The sequence below is a fragment of the Dermacentor andersoni genome, chromosome 11, assembly GCF_023375885.2.
Source record: "Dermacentor andersoni chromosome 11, qqDerAnde1_hic_scaffold, whole genome shotgun sequence".
Taxonomy (NCBI): Eukaryota; Metazoa; Arthropoda; class Arachnida; order Ixodida; family Ixodidae; genus Dermacentor; species Dermacentor andersoni.
This window is the reverse complement of record NC_092824.1, coordinates 28924349-28947898: the sequence shown is the minus strand read 5'-3', so window position 1 is coordinate 28947898 and position 23550 is coordinate 28924349. Positions and strand designations below refer to the sequence as shown.

The following is a 23550-nucleotide window of genomic DNA, read 5'->3' as shown; positions in this document are numbered from 1 at the left end:
CTTGAGCGGTCCTGGTACTAACCCTGAGGGCAAAGGTTGTAAGCTCAAACTCGTGAAGTGGGACACGTTCCGCAAGAAGCGAGAAGAAGCGGGGTGAGGCGGCGAGCCGATTACGGACACAAACGAGTGGACCGAGACGCTCAGAAGGGATGTAGGCGCTGCAACGAGGGACGTTCCGCCCGAGGCAAACCTCGAAATAATTGAGAGCAGGCTCCTACACATGTGGGAAGCAAAGCGAGCCCTCCTAAAGAGATGGAAATGCCAAAGACATAATAAGGCGTTGCGCAAACGCATAGCACAGTTAGACAGAGGCATCGAAGAACACGCACTCCAGGTATGCAGGGCACTATGGGAAGACACGTGCAACGGCCTCGAGAGGCAGATGACCGGGGCGAGAGCTTGGCGCCTTTTTAGACACCTACTAGATCCGGAGGACACTCGGGCCGCTCAAGGCCATGAGACACGTAGACTAGTAAGAGATTATAAAGACGATAACTTCCTCGACGCAATACGTGACGGTTACTTCAAGAATGCTGAATGCATCCAGCACGCCGAGTACGACGGCGTCGCAAACGAGAAACTGGACGCGGAATTTAGCGAATCGGAAATTCGGATAGTCCTGTTCGAACTCAACACTCGATCGGCGCCCGGCCCGGACCGGGTTACCAACAAGACTCTCCGCAACCTAGACGACGAGTCAATCTCCCGACTCACTGCCTACGTCAATGAGTGCTTGTTGCTTTATTATACAAAGCAATAAAATGTGACGTCATCAGCGTCTTGTATGAGGTCAGTAGTGCTACAGAAGGTAGTAAATAGAACAACGTTAATTATGAGCAATTATGGGTAAATAATGTGAATTAGGGTGGAATAAATTCGGTTAAGGTTCGTACAAACTGTAAGTTGCAAATTGCAAGTGTACATCCATGAAGTCATTAAGTTTTCGCATTCCTAAGTGACTGTCGATCTTTTTCTAGGATTCTGATGTTACTAGCATGACGGCCACTCCAAAATGTATCATCAAGAAAATGTACGCACTTTCACATACAATTTAATTATCACTATATCTTGTGCTCACAATTATATTATCATGCAAATAAACACTTCTAAGACTAACTGCCGTAGCAGAATGAAAACGCGCGAGCAACTTGCACAATTCTGCACGAATATTTCGGTGCCCTTAAAAGCCCAAGAAGTGGCGAAATTAAATAAGCTGTCTGAATACGTTGCTGAACAAACAGGGACGTGCTATTAGACGAGCCTCTGCTGTACAATGGCATCAACGTACAATTTGCTTGGTTAAGCCATAACGAACACATTTATAGCAGCGAGATCACGCTGGAAGTTCTCAAATCCGAATCTCTACGTACCTTGCCTAAGTTATTCAGAGTTTTACTAAGCTACTGGTCTGTCTTCTAAGCGCATCCTCGGACACAGTTTGTAAGGCTCAGCCTATATATTAGGGGCTGGTGTCGTCAAAGCTGTAATTGCTTATCCACAGCATACGCTCTCACAAACGCATTCTTCAGTCGCCTCATGAATGCTTACGCGTCGCTGTCGCACGACCAAGATGTGAGGGTCTTTATCGAGCCAGGATATCGCTGTAACTACGCTGTGACCTCGCAAGGTTGCTTCGTTCGGACGCAGCGAATAATCTAATCGCACCAGCAGAAGAGCGCCGATCGTCTCGCTCACGGTCCCGATTTGTGTACTGTACCCTCAGTCATGCAGCACAGACTGCGCCCCTCCCCCCCCAAAAAAAAGAAATATGCTCGGCACAATGAACCAGCAGCTAACAGGCGGCCATGCGAGCAAGCAAACCTGACACAATAAACGTTCAATTTGCGCGCCCGCCCCCTGCCCAATGAAAAGCGACCGGAAGTGACGGGACGACGCTGTACAGTCACTTCGGCGCGCGGCACGATGGGAAGGCGGAAGCTACGCCATTATTGCATTCCTTAGCTACGTGAAATGCGTTCGCGTCTCGCGCTGTGCGAAATAATTTTAAACGTGTGATTAGTTTTGTGCGCGGTATAGAAAAAGCTGTGGCCCGTGCTTGTGTATTACTCGTGCTCCACTTCAAAGCAAAGCGTTCGTACGCACTGGAAGATGGATCCACGGACGCTGAGACGAGCAGTTGCAACGTGCCCTGTGTCGGCGGTCGGTAGTACTGCCATAATGGAAATTTTCAGGCAAGTGCCCATTTATTTGGTATTTCTTTGGTGGGTTACGTGTTTTCGTTCGCTCTAGAAGTATCTTCCTGTGATCTCGTAGCATAATTCACTAATGTAAGAGCAAGAGCAGCTGCACTCCTAGTAGGGCAAGTTAACTACCTCGATCGCGCCCAGTCTTACATCGGGCGTGATGAGCCTGCATAGTTACGCTTTTCTCAGCGCTTGAACGTTCATAGATGTGCTTCTTTTGTGCGTTCAGCGCGGCTTCTTGTAATACGGTCGCTCGCACTTAAGTTAAATGTGGTCGACCACTATTGCGTCGCGTAGAAAAAGGACGACTGACTTTGCCACCTTTCGAAAGAACTGGCGCGGTATTGGTTCTCCCTGATGCGGTCGCGTGCTGCTGTTGCTGCTTGCCGGGCGCCTTTAGCATGTTTTCGGCTCGCTTTGTCTGTGCGTGTGTGCGCGCTTGCGCTTGGCTCGATTCGTGTGTGTGCGTGCGCTCAGCTCAGCTCGCTTTGTGTGTGTGTGTGTGTGTGTGTGTGTGTGTGTGTGTGTGTGTGTGTGTGTGCATGCGTGCGTGCGTCTTGCGCGCGCATACATGCCGCTTTGTATGGGCCGGCGTGCTTGCGTAAGTCTAGTGCGTACGTGTTTGTGAGCGTGTTTCTGTGTGGGTCACTGTGTGTGCGTGCACGTGTTAGCGTGTTTGCGTGCATGTATGTGTGCTTGCTTGTGTTTATCACTGTGCGCGTGCGTGCTTTTGTGTCTGCGCTTTGAGAGTGCGTATATTTGTGTGCGCGCGAGTGCGTTTTCTGTGCGTGCGTATGGATTGCATAAGGCCGGTAGAGTTTTACTCGCAATAAAACTCATCCAATTTGGTGCAGCGAGTGTTGCCGCCTGAAAGCCGAGTTTGGTTTCAAGCCAACCTGGACAACTGCTGTATGAGGCGCTGTTTCTCAGGAGGATCAGTGGGAAGGCGTCAGGTATACGCTTCCTCCTTTTTCCCGCCTCTGCCCTGATGAATCGATATCTTTGATTGCTATTCTAAAAGGAACGTTACATCCAGAGCACAAATAAATGATTAAGAAATCTGGTAGTGTGTTTCGCCATTACACTAATTCTGAACTTAAAGACGTGAATTTCCCATTAGCCCACATTTCCGTTGATGCATACAACCGCTGAAATTGTGAACAGCAGGTTATTCGCGACCCCCCGTCCTACGTATATAGCAATTGTCTTCAGGAGCTTTAATGAATTTTGAAAATTTGAAGTGTTGTTGCGCTTTAGAGGTATCATATGCAAGCTTTAGGTCTCTCCGGGTAGTTTGCATGCTCTTCGAGAGCTGTCGCCTATAGCCCTATTGAAATTCGTAACTACAGTTTGGAGCACTGGGGAAGCTAGAAGGCTTCTCCTGGATCTCGAGAAAGTGTTTAAGCTGGAAGTGTAGGTTAAGGAGTTTAGGGTTGGTCACACGAAGGCTTTTTACGCCTTAGCAGTAGGAGTGTTAAAGGATAAAAAATGCAGTGTATCAAGCGCGGGAAGCTGCTAATGTGGTAGAGGCTTGTGCGTGTGTGTGTGTGTGTGTGCGTGTGTGAATTCGCTCCTCACAAGGGAGTGTGTGTGTAAGTGAGCTACTTTGCTGGTGCTATTTGCCAAAAATTGGCAAGAAAACACAACAATCAATATAACTTTAAATAATAAGCTATGCAAAGCATGCTGGCACAGTAGCGACAGCAGCATATGAGCATACAAACATGCAGCTGTGTGACAATCTTAATGCATGACTGCAACATCTGGAAGGAAGCTTGCTTCTTTTTCAGTAAGCAGCGCAAAGTCCATATTTTTTGCTTTTCTCGTGCAAACCAAAACAAGGCTCATTACCAGTGACCTTGTCTTTCATTCTAATAGCATTTGTTTATCTTAGAATGTTGTTTCTCGCAGGTCATGCAGATGATAGCATCAATTTCACAATGCCCAGCCTTGGTGCCCTCCATCAAGAGCAAGCCACTTGCGTTCGCCTTCAGGCAGATGGTTGATGTCTTCTACAAAGCAGTTGGGAAGACTACATTGTAAGTAGATATAGGTGTGTAGTGTAATATATCAAGTCGTTATAATTTAAATCTCTGAGGCTCCTTGGCGGCCTAAGCTTGATATCATATGCAGTTGTGTGTGTTTTTAAATATTGCCGATTGTAGTGCATACTGCAGGTGTGACTGCTGATCCAAAGCATACACTTGCATTTTCTTGATGGCCTTTCATAATGAGGATCTTATTTGTGCAAGAATATTCACAGATGGGGGCATTCCAGCACGATATTCTTTATTGTGCATTCAGTGCTAATTTCGTATGACCTTCCTGCTACCAATGTTTTTGCAGGAAAGGATTATTTCCTTACTCTATGCAATGAGCTTGTTATTTGCTCGTTGCATTACTCGTCTACCTTTAATTTAATCGCGTATAATTCTGAAAACCTTAATATTTGAGCTGTTTTTATTTCAAATACAATATTAAAATGCGCCGGATTGCAATCTAGATTGCAAGGGATTTGAAGAAATTACAAGAAACTAGGACTTCTCATGGGTGTTAAAAAACATTTCCGCAGGTATTGCACCTATTTCTTGTACTGAGCTAGCTGCTCATGAAAATTGCAAGCATATGTCATTTCACACAGTTTTGCAGGATATAGCAGGCCTATCATTGTCACTAAGCAAAACCTTTCCTCATTTGCATCATGAAAATCTGCCTCATGCTTAATTTGGGACAAGTCTTGAAAAATGAATGTTTCATAGTTTTGAAACTACACAAAGTATTGGTTGGGGCTTGGCAGTTTTCAGACAACTTGACCATGTTGAACCTAGCCATTACAAGACGAGAAAAAAACATGCAGAGGAGGACTCATTCAATCAAATGCAATGCTGTGGTCATTTTCCATGTGGCAAAATGTACTTTTAGGCGGGGGAGGGCGGGTAGCCAATTTACAACCATTGCGACTCATGCGGCTAGTGGCAACACAGGATGAGAAATGGTTGTGGCTCTCAGGTTCATTGAATATGTGAACACTTACATTCAATCCCTCCCCACCCCCCAAATGAAGGGTAACCGTGCAATATATTTTGGGCGGTAAAGATGATTTTTTTTAGGAGACAAGAAATTTCAGGCTCTAGTTGAGAGGCTACACAAAGGAGGACCATGTAGATATTCGCAGAATAACATAAACTGCCTAGGAGTAGTATCACAGTTTAGAGCATGAAGTAGAAAGTGGGAGCATGACGAAGGATCATAAGTTTATTTAAACTTATGATCTTTGAGTATACTACTTGTCACCGTTTGCCAAGCTAACCCATTGAAAGAAAGGGGCCTGCTCCAAAAATATAGTTAACACGTGCTACATTTTCAAGGAAAGTATGCCGAAATGTCAATTCTTACTAAATTATTAAATAAGAAATACACAATAAGTTTTAGGATACAGAAAGGGTCTAATAAACTGCATTTGGGAGTTGGAGATTGTTGGGCTGGATGCATGTATTGCAGGGCAAATGATAATGCCAGTGGGGATTCCCTCATTTTCATTTTGTGTGCACTCTGTAAAACTACTCTTTGTCTCCTAGTGTAATAATGTTGTGTAAAAACAGCCATTTTTTAATGTCTTGTGCATGTTAGTCTTAATGTGCCATATCCCGTGAGGTTCTCAGCTGCAGTACTTATAAAGTGTAATGCAGAGATATATTCCACATTTCATGTCAATTTTATATTAAGGTCACATACACAGTCTTGGACAAATTTCTGTTGTTGAGAGATGTCATTGGTAGTGTCCTTAAATTTTATTCACTCTTATTTTCTATGGTGAAAAGGCTACTGTAAATTTATTTGCTTTTGCTGCTGTATGTGCCTTGTATTCACAGTGACATAGTGGTTTAGTGTTCACAGTAAATGCAATTCCTAAATTTGCAAACTAGAAATTTCTCCTACCTTTCACCGGTCTTGCCCAGTTGCCTGAGCTGTTCATTGTTCCCAGTCACATTAATTAAGTTTGTTACTTTCAGGAGCTTGTTGCCTTATCAAATTTTCCACAGTGCACATGTGTAATTGCACAGACTGAACTCTCATGATGCTCTTCTTATTTTGCTAATGCAGGATGCAAGATTCCAGCAATGCCATGCGCTGCATTTATTGGTCAAGATGCTCAGAGAATGGAGTCCCTGCACCTCGTGGTGAAACGTGAACATTTTTTTTCTTTTGGAAAGCTAAACGTCATTTGCTGTATCAATTGCATTCTTGCAGCTCAGATGTGTACTATATTTTTTCTAATTTTGAATCAATTAATATTCACTGTTCAGTATAAAAATGACGTACGGTGTGAAGGACAAGGACTGCGAGAGACGCCATACACTGCGCTGACTTCCAACAATATTTTATTGCGTTGCCACATTGTGTGTTTATACACAAGAAGGGTCATGCACAGAAAATGAGAGGCAGTCACAAGGGGTGTTCTAACAGCAAGTCATTGTACTAAGAACATGGTCACTTAAAAAAAATCACAATTTCTATCTGTGGAGATACAAGACTTCACTAGGGGTCAGCGTGATAGAGGGGGCACTAACGCACACACTACCCATTTTTCTGGTGAAATAAGCTTCAATAATGTACCGGGTGAGCTGTGTCTCGCTAGAACGTGCGTATCTTCAGAGGGGCATGCAGCGGCAGTCCCGGCAATGAATGCCCAAGTGGCCTTGAACAGTGTTATGGACGCTATAGTGCACTCTTAAACAATCATTTAGGCACCTGCCTGTCCGTCCAACATATTTACTGCCTCAAAACGGGAATATAGTAAACCACATTCGTTACATATATCGCAAAATGTTTTCTGTGCCCGACAGAGCAAGAACTCTGACACGATTTAGGCGCGTTTACACGCTTACAGAGCTTTGCCAGCTTTACCGGGGTTGAGAAAAGGGCTGGGATTCCTGGAGGTTGCCAAATCTTTTTTTTAGCCTATCGGAGACATCATGCACATACGGTAGCACTGCGAACCAGTCTTTCAACCGGCTGGTTCCTTGACTGAGTGCGCTCATCACGTTTTGTGCCCTTCAGAAGCTGTTCCGCTATGGCTGAAATTAAGGCCAAAGGGTAGCCAACCCAAGAAAGGCGATCAACCTGTGGAGCAAGACTATCTTGCATTTCATGTGAGCAAGATTTATTGAGGCTGTTAACGAGGCAAATCTTTACAATACCTCGTTTAACAAGCTTTGAATGTGCAGAGTTAAAGGGCAAGAGTGACGTCTTACTTCTCGGTTCAAAGCACTAGCCCACCTGTTTATTTGTAAGGCACTGCCTGAGATCAAGAAAGTGCAAAGAATCATCAGTGGGGACCTCATTTGTTAGTTCTAGAGGCTGCAGCTCTTAAAGATCTCCAAGTCTCTCAAGCAGCAGGCTCAAAAGCATGATCAGTGCAATCAATAAATACCAGGTAGTCGTCCACAAGCCTTCACACTTTGACAACGGGAGACGCATCTAGGTGACCTTGAATATTTCAATCATGATTAGCTAGATAAATATCACTCAGTGGCAGCGCCAGGCATGATCCTGCACAATATGCAAATAAATGGTGTTTGTATAGGATAATGCCTGGCGCCGCCACTATGTTATATTTATCTAGCTCATCATGATTGCAATATTGAAGGTCACCTAGATGCGTCTCCTGTCAAAGTGTGCAGGTTTGTGAATGACTACGTGGTATTCATTGATTGCACTGATCACGCTTTCGAGCCTGCTGCTTCGGGAGTCTTGGAGATGTTTAAGAAAGCCTCTACAACTAACGCATGAGGTCCCCATTGACGATTCCTCGCGCTTTGTAGATCTCAGGCTGGTGCTTCGATCTGGGAAGTAAGAAGTCACTCTTGCCCTTTAACTCTGCACACTCAAAGCTCGTTAAATGAGGTATTAAAAGTTTTCCCTCGTTAACAGCCTCAATAAATCTTGTTCACACGAGATGCAACACAGTCTTGCTGCACAGGTTGATCATCTTTCTAGGGTTGACTACCCTTTGACCTTAATTTCAGCCATAGTGGAACAGCTTCTGAGGGGCACAAACCATGATGAGCCCGCTCAGTCAAGGACCAGCCGGTTGAAAGACATTGGTTCGCAGTGCCACCGTATGTGCATGATGTCTCCGATAGGCTAAAAAAGATTCGGCAACCTCCAGGAATCACAGGCCTTTTCTCAACCCCGGAAAAGCTGGCAAAGCTCTGTAAGTGTGTAAACGCGCCCAAATCACGTCAGAGTTCTTGCTCTGTCGGGCACAGAAAACGTTTTGCGATATGTGCGATGAATTTCGTTTACCATATTCCCCTATTTTGAGGCAGTAAATATGTTGGACGGACAGGCAGGTGCCTAAATGATCGTTTAAGAGAGCACTATAACGTCCATAACACTGTTCAAGGCCACTTGGGCATCCATTGCTCCGGGACTGTGACTGCGAGCCCCTCTTAGAATATACGGAAGTTCTAGTGAGACACAGCTAACAGGTCATCCGGGAAATTATAGAAGCAAATTTCACCAGAAAACTGGGTAGTGTGTGCGTTAGTGCCCCCTCTATCACGCTGACCCTAGTGAAGTCTTGTATCTCAAGAGATAGAAATTGTAATGTTTTTTTTTTTTTTTCAGGTGACCACGTCCTTAGTACAATGACTTGCTGTTAGACGCCCCTTGTGACTCATTTTCTGCGTATTCCCGCTCTTGTATACATACACACAATGTGGCAACGCAATAAAAATATTATTGGAAGTCAGCGCAGTCTATGTCGTCTCTCGCAGTCCTTGTAATTCACGCTGTACGTAATTTTTTCGCATTAATTGCCAACTATCCCAAGAAAGCACCTTCTTCAGTATATTTATAATGTTTGATACGACCATTTGCTGGCAAATGTTAACAGTGTGATATTTAACTTGAACTTTTACATGACTGCCTGTGCCTGTGTTCTTTTAGTAACCAGAGTATGGCTAATTTATTAAACCATATTTGCTAATTTGCATACTCACATGCTACAGCAAGCCCTAATCTTGTATTACTGCATCTAAGTGCAAATAATTTAGAAATTTACTATGTATTTTAAAACACTGTCCACCTTTCGTGTTCAGCAAAATTATTTAATCAACAGTGGTTTGCTTTTGTCAGGCCTTTTACTGCACCTTGCACCCACACAATAGTAAATGTGGAATACTCAGTCTTGATTTATAGTAAAAAAAGAACCTATTTTCGAACTGCATATTGTATATGTACCAGTGCCTTCGGGTTGCAAGACAGAAATTTATAGAAACTGGAATTGTAGTTAGAAAATCTGCTACATAGCACTTTTAGCACAGAGAACTCTCGTTTCACTAAAGAGGACAAACTATGTAGGCACTAAAAAATTCTACATATTTCTCGTGCTCAAGTAATCTTGTTGGAAAGAGAAGATTAGCAATAATGCTGCTGGCTTAAACCTCACTTAAAGCACGTCTATGCCTGGAAAGTATTGTTTCAGTCCGAAAAATGTTGGCCAGTTATGCTTACATCGACTTTCCAAACTTCATAATGCTTTGCGATTACATTAGTGTACAAAGTAACAGTTGTCTTGTGCATTTGCTCTGCATTTCAATTACTCCCCAAATTCACCTCTGCAATGTCCCTTTTTTTTCAAGGCATCAAAACTTGAATTTTCGTACATTGAGCCTTATACTGAAAATTTATTCCTTTATGTGGCCCAAAACACTGCGAGGTCAACTCGGGCTCTTTCAGTGCTGCTATACATAGTTTCTTTAATAACAGATTTGATCAATACATATATTTTAGATACCTTTGTGGGAAATGTACATGTTCTTGTACTTACCGATGTGTTTGGTGATTGTGCATGTTTACATTTCATGTGATTTATGTATATATTGTACTCTGTATTGCAGCATGCAATAAATATATTTACATTTTTCTTGATAATGCCATATATCGTACCAGTCTGTGTTGCATGTTAAGTGGATCTGGAAATCGTGATAACCGTTGGTGTTGATATACATGCTCAAAAGTGACATTTGCTAGCTTGTATATGTGCAGCGAAGACAGGTTTTGCAATATACACCGTGAATTACTAATATGTGATCCACACGTATCCGTGCGTGTGTGCCCATCGAAGCTTCAGGGCCGGCTGTTCGATGGTGCGTTTGGTAGCCGAACTTGAACCTTCTGGCACACGCGAGAGTTACGCGTGGATCGCTGTACATAGTAGTAATTGAAGCGTGTACTGCCGAACCTGCCTTCCATACACACTAGCAATAAAGGGTGTACACCCTTCCAACACCCACATAGATGGGTGTTAATATGGACTTGCACCCCTACACCCTAAATTTATTTTGCTGGACACCCTTCCTCTAGGGTGGTATAACTGCACCCCAACTGTAGGGTGTAGACAACAGCACCCTCAGGGTGTTCGTCTGGCGACAAACTGATTTACACCCTTAAGGGTGTTAAAATGTTTAGTGTGTATGCGTGAAGAGCGCGCGATCCGTCTCGTGCAGGCGTACGCGATAAGCCGCATAACGCATGTTGCCCCCTACCTGAGGTGGATCGGGTCCGAAAAAGAAAACAAAGTCAAATACATGATCCGAAGGCTTTCAAGAGGGCCGTCGGCGTTCCCCTCAACGCGAGCACCGACAAGTTTCTAGAGCTCGGAGTTCACAACTCTCTTAACAAGTTAATCGAGGCGTACGACGTTGCGCAATACGAACGATTATCGAAGTCAAAGGCAGGTCGATGCATCCTCGAGTCGCTCAGCATCGCGTACCACACTCAGCATGGAGAGAAGACTGCGGTTCCCGCCTCTGTTCGCGACCGCCTGATCATCCCGCCGCTACCCAAGAACATACACCCGACGCACCAGGCCGGGAGACGCAACAAATGAGCAAGCGACCTTCAGAAGAAGTTTGGTAATAGCAACGAGGCGGTGTACGTAGACGCGGCGCGATATGGAGGAGGGAGAAGCGCACACGCGATAGCGGTTGTAGACCGCTCGGGTAAATGCCTCGCGAGCACCACGGTGACCACTGGACACACGGAGGCGGGCGAAGAAGCCGCGATAGCCCTAGCACTCGTCGCTGTGCCGAACGCTGCGATCGTGATCAGCGACTCGCAGGCGGCAATCCGCGGCTTCGCGCGCGGTCGTGTCTCGCGGGAAGCGGACCGCATACTCCAAATTTCTGACGACGGCGACTCGTCATCGCCCTCGCAACCCCAAAATTCTACGGTCTTCCTCGTCTGGACCCCGGCACACACCGACGTTCCGCTCGCGGGCAACGTGGCGGCCCACACCACGGCTCGAGGTCTCACACGCCGAGCCGCCGCTCAGGCACGTACGCAGGATTTTTTTTCGGGGGGGGGGGGGGGGGGGGGCCCAACCCAAGGTAACTTTTCTATGCAAATGAGGGGGAGTACCTTTAGTAGCACAAATGTGAATAACGCCCACCATTCGCCATAAAAACGCATAAACCCACAAAAGAATGGAAATAAGGTGTACTTTACACGTACGCATGTGCGATTCACCTCTCCTTTACTTGACAAACAAAGAACTATGTTAAATGGACTCGGGCAGGAAAGAAACACCAAGAACAAATAAAGAAGCAAAAGTAAAATAAAGATTACGTTAGTAAAATAGAACTGAGAAAGCAGCAGTTGGCAACAAAGGCAAACGGACCGCGCGGAGTTAGGTTACTATGCCAGCCAATCACAGAAGCCAACAAAATCGTCGTCATGCGGTCTTTTCAAAATGGCGTCGTACTTGATACCTCCGGAGCGTCTGCTGCTCGTAAAGAGTCTTTTCATCGGCAGAAGCAATGAGGTGTGCAGCAGACATGGACGAAATGTATGGAGTCTTCAAAAGTCTGCGCTGCTGTTCATTTCACTGCTGCGCCCGTGTTACTCATGAAACTTCATTGCCAACTAAAGTGAAACTTCACAACAAATAGTTGTAGCGAAGCAAGCATGTTATTTCAGTTCAATAAAGAATTAGGAATTCGCCATTCCACTATAATATGCGAGGGAAAAGGTATAAAATTACGCGCTAATAATTTTATTTTTGTAGTTACCGCCTTATTTGGGTAACAGAAAAAGTTTCAAGTACGAATTATTTGCAGCCTCGCGGAGGAACAATGGCTGGCAGTTATGAGGGTGTGGGCGGGGCTTCATTGCAGACTTCAGTTGTATGCCACTATAGTAGCGTTTTTTGAATTAGCTCTGGAAGAATTATACAGAAATATACATTTGCGGAAGACTCGCAGTTCTTTTGGATCCCTCGTTTACTGCTCTAACAAGTGCCACAACCAACTCGTATTGTTATTTGGGAAGTTACGTAACGATGCGTGGCCGCCAGTCGCGTACAACCGCGTAGAGCGCAGGAAGCTGCGATTCTAGACGTAATGCGCCCACCGCGAAAGGTTAGAAAAACACCTACATAAGCACAGCAGAGAAGTGGCTACGTTGGGCGGGTCTAAGATAACTGTAGAAGCGTCATTCAGAACACACGGAATTGTCCTCCATTGTCGGCGGCGTTTTCTGTTTCCTTTTTAAGTAAACAGGTATTGATCCATAAATATTTTCGTAAACAATGACTAAATTTGTTAATTTTCGCTTTTCCTGCCTCTTTGGCTGTTGTCTCGGCCCTCTCCCTAAGTAGATCGCTTAATTTCTCAGCTCCTTGAGACTCTTGTTTCCATTTGCCAATTGTACAGCACGAAAAGTGCTGTACAATTAGGGAAACACCAGATGAATTAACGGGCGACAGTCATATTGCCTATGAGTTTAAGGGTTATTGCAGGGTTTGATGATGGATGCTGTCTCGCATTATTTTTCCACCTTATCTAACCCATATCACGGGTCTATGGTTCCGAGGATCTGTCAGCGTCACGGCGTGCCGTCATTCGAGCAAATAATGAAACAAAAAGAAAAGTTAAACGCACTTGGCATTTTCTCTGACCGCAACTCATTCCACGCTCATACAGACCAGCTGACCACGAACTGAATCCTATTCCTGGTCCCTGGATCAGACTAGGCGAAGAAGGTTTAACTAACGAAGCAACAACGATGCGCGTGACCGTTGAATAGATAGTGACAACTGAATGCATCTCGAGTTAATCGCGCGGGCACCGAATTGATGAGGAAACTGGCCTTCACATCCCAGGAGACGCCGATAACTACCGCCATCCAAAAGCACTGAAAAAGGCAACAAAATGTTGACCACCGTATAGCTGTCAAGTCTCAACATTGATTTGGCGGCACTTTAGGAATGTATGTGAGAAGTGGTGGCGTGGGCGGCGAAGGGGGGAGGGGGGGCGGGGTATGCGTCTTAATTTCGGGGGGGGGGGGCCGGGCCCCCCCGGGCCCCCCCTTGGGTACGTGCCTGCCGCCGCTGATTATGTGGCCGCTCCGTGCCCGAGAGCAGGGCTTCGGATCTGGCGGATCGGGACACTACAACAGAAGCACAGCAACAAGAAACACACTGGGCGTGGGGCGATCGCCTAACCTCGTTCAGAGACCTCACCCAACACTACAGAATCGAAAGACGCACATTCCCGCCACCACACCCGCCACCACACAATAAATTGAACAGGAACAAAGTCGTAATATTACGCTTCCTCCAGACACACACCTACCCTAGCCCTGCTATCTTACACCACTGCTATCCGCGTTTATATCCAACAGACGCGGGTAAAACATGCGGACAGAGAGCAACGCTGCGACACATGCTCTGGGAGTGTGCCGGCAACAACGGCAATCAAACCAGCTCCGTTCGCGACGCGTCAATAATCGCGGCCGTTGCCAGAGCAGGAGAAGGCTCGAGCTCCCTTCTTGCCGACGCCGCCCCGGATGCGGGAGCCGCCGGTGACCTTCTCCGTAGGCGTCGCCGCCACTGGGAGGCGGCTATCAGAAGTTCAGAGCTGGCAGACCAGCTCTGGGCCGTCAGGCAAGCCAAGGGCCGTCCGGCTCGAGTCCAAGGACTTCGAGCCGTCACCTGAGGTCACCACAGCAAGAACTGCAGGACTATTCTTTAATAAAGTGTCTTCTTCTTCTTAATTAACTTGTGTGAGTACCTGGTTGGAAGCATTCTATACCCGTAAGAAATTCAAGTTGCTCACGAAGCAGTGTTTCGTTTCGTTTGTCTTCCATAACGCAACGTGCTACTTCTTTCGATGGCTTTCATTTTTACTAATTGCTTAAACTCCTTCCACTCTACACCAGTACTTAAAGATTGCACTGTGAGTAGCTTCTTTAGCTTTTCATCTACATCCTTAACGAAACCCTGATCCTCCATTGATTTCGCATTAATTTTACAACGTAGGAAGCGTAATAAGAGACGGTGTCAGGATGGCGTATGCTAACTGCTCAACTCGGATCATTGTAAATGGGGACCTGACAGACAGCGTGCAAGTGCTGTCTTCTGTGAAGCAGGGATGTCCACTGTCGCCCCTGCTATTCGCGGCTTACCTTGAGTCTTTGTGCAAGGCCATCCAAAAGAATGAACGGATAACTGGCTTCAGGTTACAGTCAGCACAGGTGAAAATATTGGCGTATGCCGATGACATCGCCATATTCTGTTCAAATAGAAATAGTATTTGTGAGGCCGTGGCGGTAGTTGAATCCGTCTGCAAGTGCACCGGCGCGCACATAAACTGGGAGAAGAGTTATGGGTTTTGGCACGGTGAATGGGAAGAAACGCCAGACTACTTCGCTCGACTTCGGTTGTCAACCACTGCAACAACCTACCTAGGTGTGCCTCTCGACTCTTATCGCGACCCTGAGCCGTACTGGAATGAACAAGTGGCGAGAGCAAAGGAAAAAGGCTAACGCGTGGCAGGGGCGACAGCTGTCAATGTCCTCGCGCGCCACAGTGTAACCTATTTCTTACGTCCAAGATATGGTATGTTATGAATGTGCTGTGTGCTTCTCAGATGAACATCCCAAAAATCCACAGTATCTTCGGCGTTTTCATATGGGCATCGACTTGGGAAAGGACCAGCCGCACAAACTTGTACTTGCCAGTAAAGAAAGGGGGCATTGGGTTGGCACATTTATTTGTGCGACAAGTTGTGTCGCGCTTTATGTACCTTCGCGATCAGAATGATGTGTTCCTTCGCACAGTCATGCAAGTAAATTTATGTCGTCACTTTCCAGGATTTGTTGTATGCTCGTGTGAAGCAATGCACGGTTCTGTTAAAGGTTAGCTGCGAGAAGTCGTGCTTGCGTACAGAATGTTGCATGTGCGGTTTTCAGTGCAGGATCTCGCCAATATTACTAAAAAAAAGAAATTGTATAAGGACCTCATAGACACTATGCTTCCTGTACCAAATTACTGCATGTCAAACCGTGGAGGCACAGGAGATGTCCTCAAAAGGCTTAAAAGAATGCCAGTACACCCTTCGGTAAAAACTTTTTTCTTTAAACTACACACTAACCCATTATCAGTTAAAACATGGATGCATAACAGCGGTATTTTTGTCCCGTGGTCCAAAACTGCTTTTTATGCAAGAAACCTGAAACGATAGAGCATGCGTTTCTAGATTGCTGGGATGTCACCTTATTCTGGGACGTGCTACAAAGGACTCGAAAGAAAGAGTTACCTTTAGATTCACATAGAATAAGATTCTTACCGGTGGAAACGGAGGCTTTTCCGTATGACGCTATAATGCTTCTGGGCCTCCACAGTTTGTGGAAAGCTAGAACGCAGTTCAACAATGCTGATGTCAATTCGCGACCTACATGTGATCACTTCATTGAATATGTAGTGCGGTTCCGGGATGTCCATCGGGCACTCCCTGAATAGCCAACATGGATTGACATGCTAGATAAACTTGCAACATTGAAAAAAATTTAAGATGTCGTGCCAGCAAAATCCTTGTTGACATGTTTTCTTTTTTGTGTATTGTTTGCCTATGTCAAAGCCGGCAATAAAGAAAAAAACTTATGGCTGAGTGGTAACGTCTTCGTCTCACACTCCGGAGACCGTCGTTCGATTCCCACCCAGCCCATCTTGCAAGTTGTTTTTATTTATGAATTGCCTTCCGCCATTTCTCGCTCACGGCCAACGTCGCCGACGCCAACGACACCGGCATTTCTGCGACACGAGCTCCTAAAAGCTGTCTCGTGAATAACTACATTGGTTCATTGTAATAATATTGTAGTCTTGGGGACCCTTGAATAGCTAGTTCGAGGCTGTGCACTTGGAATGTAGCCCCTTTTTCAAAACCCGAAAATCCCGTCACACTTCTAATTCTTACGAGTGACTTTAACGTTACTCTGAGCAACCTTCTATCAGAGCCTGGAAGGAGCGCAAGTTGGCACTCTTTCCGCGTCTTTGGTAAGAAAACGCTGGTAGGCAGCTAACAATCTGCCATGCGGTGGAATCGCGTGGCTCCAATTCCGTAAAGGAGTGTATGGCCCTGCTTCCCATTTCTACGCAATAATGTCTATGCAGACCAAGAGAATTTTCACCGATTCCTTCATTGTCCTCTTGCAATGCGTGGGGTAGATATCACAGTATGTTAAGAGCAAAGCTGTATATGGCTAGCCAATTAGTCTCTCCGTCCGTCTGTAGCCTGTACGCTGAAAACTCGTCTGGCGCAATCCTATGCTCATGCGCAAAAAAAGGGGTGCGCGATTGGCTGCGCCTGTTGTGACGCCGTTGTTCTTACACGCAGCCGAGGAAGCGCGGAGTGGTTTTTCTCCGATTCCGAAATCGATAGACTACGCGTCATACGTTCTCCTAAGGAGCAGGCAACGCTGCGAGCAGAACCGGGAACGAGCTCGTCTATACGCTGTTCCGATGGTGTATTACCCGTACAAGAGCAGGCTTATGCAGCCGAGCGCAAGCAGGAACTGCGTGCCTAGGTCCCGGCAGCCTACCATGTTGTCGTTTAATGAACCGTCGCGATGAACCCATTGATAAACACCTGGGCCGCATGCTTTAGCTTCCCTGGTTAACCATCTGTATGAAGTATTTGGGCGGTGATCTTTCTTGTACACATTACAGAAGACTAGAAACTTCTTTCAAATAACACTTGTAGAGGTAAGCCACAGTTAGTTCAAAGATCCGGACTACGCCAATGGCGATGCATCTCAGCCCTCCTTCCACACCAGTTGCAGCGTGCCTCCCAGAGAACCACGCATCGGTTACGGCTCGAGAAAAGGATAATCACCAGGTCTACACTGGACCAAATTTGTTACGGTTGTGCCTTATATATTATTATTATGGGATTTTACGTGCCAAAACCACTTTCTGATTATGAGACACGCCGTAGTGGAGGACTCCGGAAAATTTCTACCACCTGGGGTTCTTAACGTGCACATACATCTAAGTATACGGGTGTTTTCGCATTTCGCCCCAATCGAAATGCGGCCGCCATGCCGAGATACGATAACGCGACCTCGTGCTCAGCAGCACAACACTATAGCCACTGAGCAACCGCGGCGGGTGCGCCTTATTCCACAAACAGGCTTGATAGCTTTAAGATACGCACACAGCCGCTCCAGGCTCGTTTGCGAGAGCGCTCAACCTAGCCTGTCCTACAGCGACGCCTTGCGTGGCCACAGCGTCCAAAGAGCTGTAGCAGAGTCATCACACGGACCTGCAATTGTTCCGAGCAGCGACCCTAGCTAAGCGCTCATCGCCGCTCTCACCGCTGCACTCCGTGCCCGGATGGAACATTCCCCCAACATTGACGGCTACGACTTCCTTCTTCTCCGATGACTGCTTTTCACCTGCTAACAAAGGTTCAACGTTATCGCTCGGCGAAGAACGCGCCTGCATATAATTCATGTTTCTCAAATGTTATCGACGGTTCTACACTTTATAGGTTGCTAGCACACCTCGTGTAATCTGATTGTGTGCGGGACGCGAATTGTGTAGCAGTTTCTAGAAGGCACGCTGGCACCAGCGATTACGGTGGAACCTTCCAAGAGCAATGTATAAAAGCTGACGTGCTTTCCACGATCGTTCAATTGTGTTTACCGCTATCGTTCAACTTTCAATGTCGCTTGCTTTTAAGGACAACACTTTGCTCAATCAAGAATTAGTTTAAGCATTTTGGTTTCTTGACCGCCACTACAACGTGGCAATAGCTTCAGTCAAAAATAGAATGTGCTAGGCAAGCGGAATTTTGCAACCTAATGGCAGTGCTAGGGACGGCCGTCGGGTCAGGCACGGCAAAATGGGCAGGATTGTCCGAATGCTGGAAAAGGCTTGACCGAGACGGTCACAAACGATTCCACGAATACCGCTCGCTGGAGACCCCAATGACCTTAGCGATATTGGCCCATTCTCACGTGTTTTTCAGATAGTGTTCGTAGTGGCTCTGCTTATTAGTCTTGCTCTCAAACTACATCGTGTCACGTCAATACGTGAGGTCACATCATAAAAAATGGAATCACGTCAAAAGGCATTGCCTGTCTCACATGATGCCAGTCGACGCTAGAGCCGCAGTTTTATGCGACAGGGAAAATCGGAATATACAACGAAAATGCTGGTGTCGACCAAGTTTTTTCTTGTTCGCGCTTGGCATGAAATAATTCTATGCTTGTCTGAACAATGCTAGCAATTTTACAGCGCGATTTTCCATGTTGTGGGCCGGCAAAATACTTTATCTAGATAGGAAACTAAGCTTTGCTGCTTAAAACCCACTTTTGATCTGCGGGAATTATATCGTTACGCGAAGGACGAGTCAGTAAAACTAGCAACTATATACAGGTTATATCTACAACAGCAGTTGCAGCGCTGACCGGTTATATTCACAGCGCGAGCCCAGTTTCTTCTTGCTCCTCCCTTCTCGAGTGATGACGCCCACGCGCCTCGTTCAAACAATCAAATATCACACGCGTGTAGCATAATGCCCTGGCACCCGCCGTGGTTGCTCAGTGGCTATGGTGTTGGGCTGCTGAGCACGAGGTCGCGGGATCAAATCCCGGCCACGGCGGCCGCATTACGGTGGGGGTGAAATGCGAAAACACCCGTGTACTTAGATTTAGATGCACGTTAAAGAGCCCCAGGTGGTCAAAATTTCCGGAGTCCTCTACTACGGCGTGCCTCATAATCAGAAAGTGGTTTTGGCACGTAAAATCCCACAATTTTAGAAATAATCCCCTGGCGGCAGAAGCGACGTCCCAGAGCGACTAAATGTCATCACTGGGAGGGTGATACTGCTTCAGTCGTGTATTGTGCACGATATCAGTGGACTGGGAAGCAGATGGGGCGTCAGGGGCGATCTCGTAGATGACGGGCGTCACGGCACAATATGGGCCACTTATGAGCCTGTCTAAAGAGACAGCTGTTTTGCTGATAGGGCGACCTGACGTGACAGAGACCATAGAAGCACCAAAGAACCAGGCGGGAAGTGCAGGTCCCGGTGTCGCCTGTCATACAAACGCCTTTAACAATCTTGTGATTTCATAAGGCGGTCACGGGCAATTTCCCTTGCGTGGGCACAGCGGGCGATGGTATCATGTGCATATTTACTGTTAAGTACCACGTGAACAGGGAGGTTTGTGTCGAGGAGCGGTGCTGGTTCTCGGCCGAACAGAAGGAAAAATGGGGAATAACCGGCGGTGTCGTGGTGCAAGGAATTATCAGTAAATTTGACAAACGGTAAAGCGAGGTTCCAGTCAGTGTGCTCTGAAGAGATACTTCGCGAGCATTTCTGTGGGAGTGCGATTGAGACCCTCCGTGAGGCCATTTGTTTGCTGTTGGTATGACGTGGATAGCTTGTGCCTCGTGGCACAGGACTGCAGGATGTGCGCGATCTCTCACTCGCAGCTACTTATCTTCGAACGGAGCGAGCAAGCCCTGGGCAAAAGAAGCAACGGCGGACCCGGTCATAGGTGCGTGACACACGTAGGTTACTGGCAGTGAGGAGGTCGTGAAGTTCGTGGAGAACAGCCGAGCGAATGTGTTTAGGGATCACAAGGAGTAATGCAGGGCCGTCGGGGTGAACATTGCGGCGGTAGAGTGCGCCATCTTTAAGTGTGAATGAGCAAAGGGAGCTGTTGGAAAGTGGCGATCCCAGGCGTTCAGTGATGATACGCAAACACGACACACAGCGCTGCTCGTCGGCGACATGGAGCAGTGGAAAAACAGGGAACACAGACGTTGGTGTCAGTATCAGAAGTATAGGTCGCGTCTTCGACCGGGTAGCGAGAGAGGCAATCCACGTCCTGGTGTTGGCGTCCCGACTTGTAAGTGGCTGTGTAGTGATACCCTTGTAGTCGTAGGGCCCAGCGACCGAACCGACCAGTAGGATCCTACATTGAAACAGCTCAGACGAGAGCAAGACATTCGCGCTCGGTAATCGAATAGTTGTGCGCTGCAGTTGTCAGCAGCCGGCTAACACAGGCTATGACGTGGTCGTGTCCATGTTGGCGTTGCGGTAGGACGGCGCCGATCTCATAACCATTGGCACCACTTCGGACTTCTGTTGGCGCGGACGGGTCAAAGTGGGCCAAGACCGGCGGATTGGTGAGAATCGTGATAAGGCGTAAAAATGCGGCAGCGTGAGGGAAACCCCACGTGAAAAGCACGTCTTTCTTCAGAAGTTGAGTGAATGGTTGAGCGACTGCTACGAAATCTTTCACGAATCGTCGGAAATAAAAACAGAGCCCCACAAACTCTGCACGTCATTGAAAGACTGAAGTACAGGAAAAGCCATTACTGCTCGAACCTTGTCTAGGCCGGGCCCTTCGATGAGTTTAATTGGAGGCCAGGCTTGCGGAAGACGTCAAAAATAGCTCCGACGCGCACAAGCTGCGTCTCAAATGTAGCAGAAAATAAAAGCACGTCGTCGAGGCAACAAAGGCAAGTTGACCATATGAAACCTTAAAGCAGATTCGATCATCCCTTCGAACGTGGCGTGGGCTCTGCAAAAACCAAACGGCATAACCTTGAATTGGTAGAGGCCATCTGGAGTGACGAAAGCCGTCTTTTCTTGGTGTTGCGCATCGACGGAAATCTGACAATAACCAGATCGAAGGTCGATTTGCGAAAAGTATTTGGGACCGTGAAGACAATTAAGAGCGCCGTCGATTCGTGTTAAAGGGTGAACATCCTTTTTAGTTTTTCGGTTTAGGTGGCGGTAACCAACGCAGAAATGCCACGAGCTATCTTTCTTTTTGACGAGCGCGACCGGTGACGCCCAAGGACTCGACGAGGGCTCAACAGGTGAGCATCTGGTGAGCATCCTGTTTACTTCCTGCTGAATAACTTGCCGCTCTGCCGTGGACACGCGATATGGTCGGTGGTGAATGGGCACTGCATCACCACTGTTTATCCGATGCTTAACAAGGGACGTCTGACCAAGTGGTTGATTGTCAGTGTTAAATATGCCGCAGTAGGAAAGCAAAAGGCGATATAGGGCCGCTGCTTGGTCACGTCCAAGGTCCGGAGCGGCCATGGGACGTAATGGGCCGTCGAGGTTCAAGGCGTCCTGCGGGTAATCAGGAGGATGTGGAGACGCGTCCGCTTGAAAAGCAGTGACGTGGTCGTCTGTTACTGACCGGAGCGCGGCCACCGCTATACCTTCAGGTTACACTTGCTTCGTCAATTCAAAATTGATAATGGGGAGAAACATGCGATTAGCGGCAAGGTTTACGACGGAGTGTGGCCCAGAGATATCGTGCGCTTAGGAGAACATCACGAATAGGTGCGACGACGTAGTCGCCATCAGGCACTGTTGGCATTGAGGCCAATTCGACGAAGGTTAGGGCATTTCTAGATGTAAGCGAACAAACGCAGTGGTGCAGAGGGTGATCGGTTGTTCGGGGCGAACGTCTGAAAGAATAGGAAGCTCTAGCCATAGCGTGCCTGCGGAATAGTCGATGATGACAGAATACGTCGTCAGAAAGTGAAGCCCGAAGATGAGGTCATGAGGGGAACTGGTCATTGCGCTAAACACGACTGAAACTTGGCGGCCAGAAATTCCTATGCGAGCAGTCCACAAACCCCTAACGAAAACAGGGGCGCCATTGGCGACGCGTACAGCTTTAGTGATGGCAGACCTACGAACTTTTTTGAGACGACGACATTGGTTAGCGCTCATGATGGACACTTGGGCTCCAGTATCAATTAATGCCGTCAACGGAACAACCATTCTATGTCTACTTAAGTTCTTGTTGGTGAGGAGCGTCAACGGAGGATTTGGACAGGACGAACGAGATGCAGCACTACCTCCAAGAGCTGCATGGCCTAATTTTCCGCCCACGATGGTCCATAATGGGTCAGCGAGGAGGTTGGGAGCGTCAGTGGAGGATTTTACACGAGGAAGATAAAGCAGCACTACCCCACAAGCTGCATGGAATAGTCTTCTGACCGGGAAGGTTCATAATTGATCGACGACGAATAGCGGCGTGGCTGGGGCGACGGGGACCGACGGCGCTGAGGTGACGGTGAGCGAGCAGGACGACTGACATCGACGGATACGTCAAAGGTAGGAGGCGTACGGCGAGGCGAGTAATGGCGCGGGTCGGCATATGGGCGAGTAGATGGGGACAAGGAGCTCGAATGCGGCGACGTCGAGGAGGTGCGGCAGTGGCGAGCGACGTGGCCAATGCGGTGGCAACGGAAGCAAATGTGCTTGTCATCCGGAGTTCTCCACTCGGCAGGGTTGCATCTAGGAAGGCACTTCAGATCGTTGTGAATCGGAGGAGCCGGCACCGGTAGGGCGTCTAGGCGGGAGACGGAGCAGGCAGCAGGACAACCTAGGTTTGAAAATTCTTGCCGTGCAACGGCCTGAATGAGGGAGATCGCGGGGCTGGTTGAACGATGGTGGGTTCAAGTCTGCGTGAATGGAACGACGCAGGACTTGTGTCCTCGAGTTCGCGGCGAAATATACGAATGACGTGCTCATTAAAAGGTGGTGAAGCGGTAAAGTCAACGTAAGACGACGTCGCAGCCGTGTTGGGGAGCCGAAAGAACTGTGGAATGACGCAGCGGCTTTGGCAAGCTCGAACTGGCGGCACTCCTTGACAATGACGTCGATGGTGGACATTTTGTTGAAGACCAACAAGCTGAAGATATCGTCCGCGATCCCTTTAATTACGCGGCCGACTTTGTCGACCTCGGCCATTTTCTAGTCGACTTCACGGCAAAGAGCGAGCACGTGTAGTACGTACGAGACATACGATTCAGTGGACTGAGCTCCGGTAGAAAGCTCTTTTACAGCAGCCAGCTGCCGAACAGTGGGATTTCCAAAGAGGTCGTCGAGCTTCTCCTTGAAAGCATCCCAGCTAGAAATCTCGTCCTCGTGTGTCCGGAACCAGACACGAGGTGTTCCGCTCAAGTAGAATAGGACATTGGCTAGCATAATGGCAGGGTCCCAGC

At 47.4% G+C, this 23550-nt stretch overlaps 1 long non-coding RNA gene across 1 annotated transcript; it reads left to right on the top strand.

Moving 5' to 3' along the window:
* The first annotated feature begins 1848 nt into the window (after positions 1-1848).
* LOC140214089 (uncharacterized) lies at positions 1849-6852 on the top strand. The gene is made up of 4 exons (XR_011891010.1): positions 1849-2192; positions 3059-3157; positions 4116-4243; positions 6309-6852. It is a non-coding gene; the product is annotated as an uncharacterized lncRNA (long non-coding RNA).
* The last annotated feature ends 16698 nt before the right edge of the window (positions 6853-23550 follow it).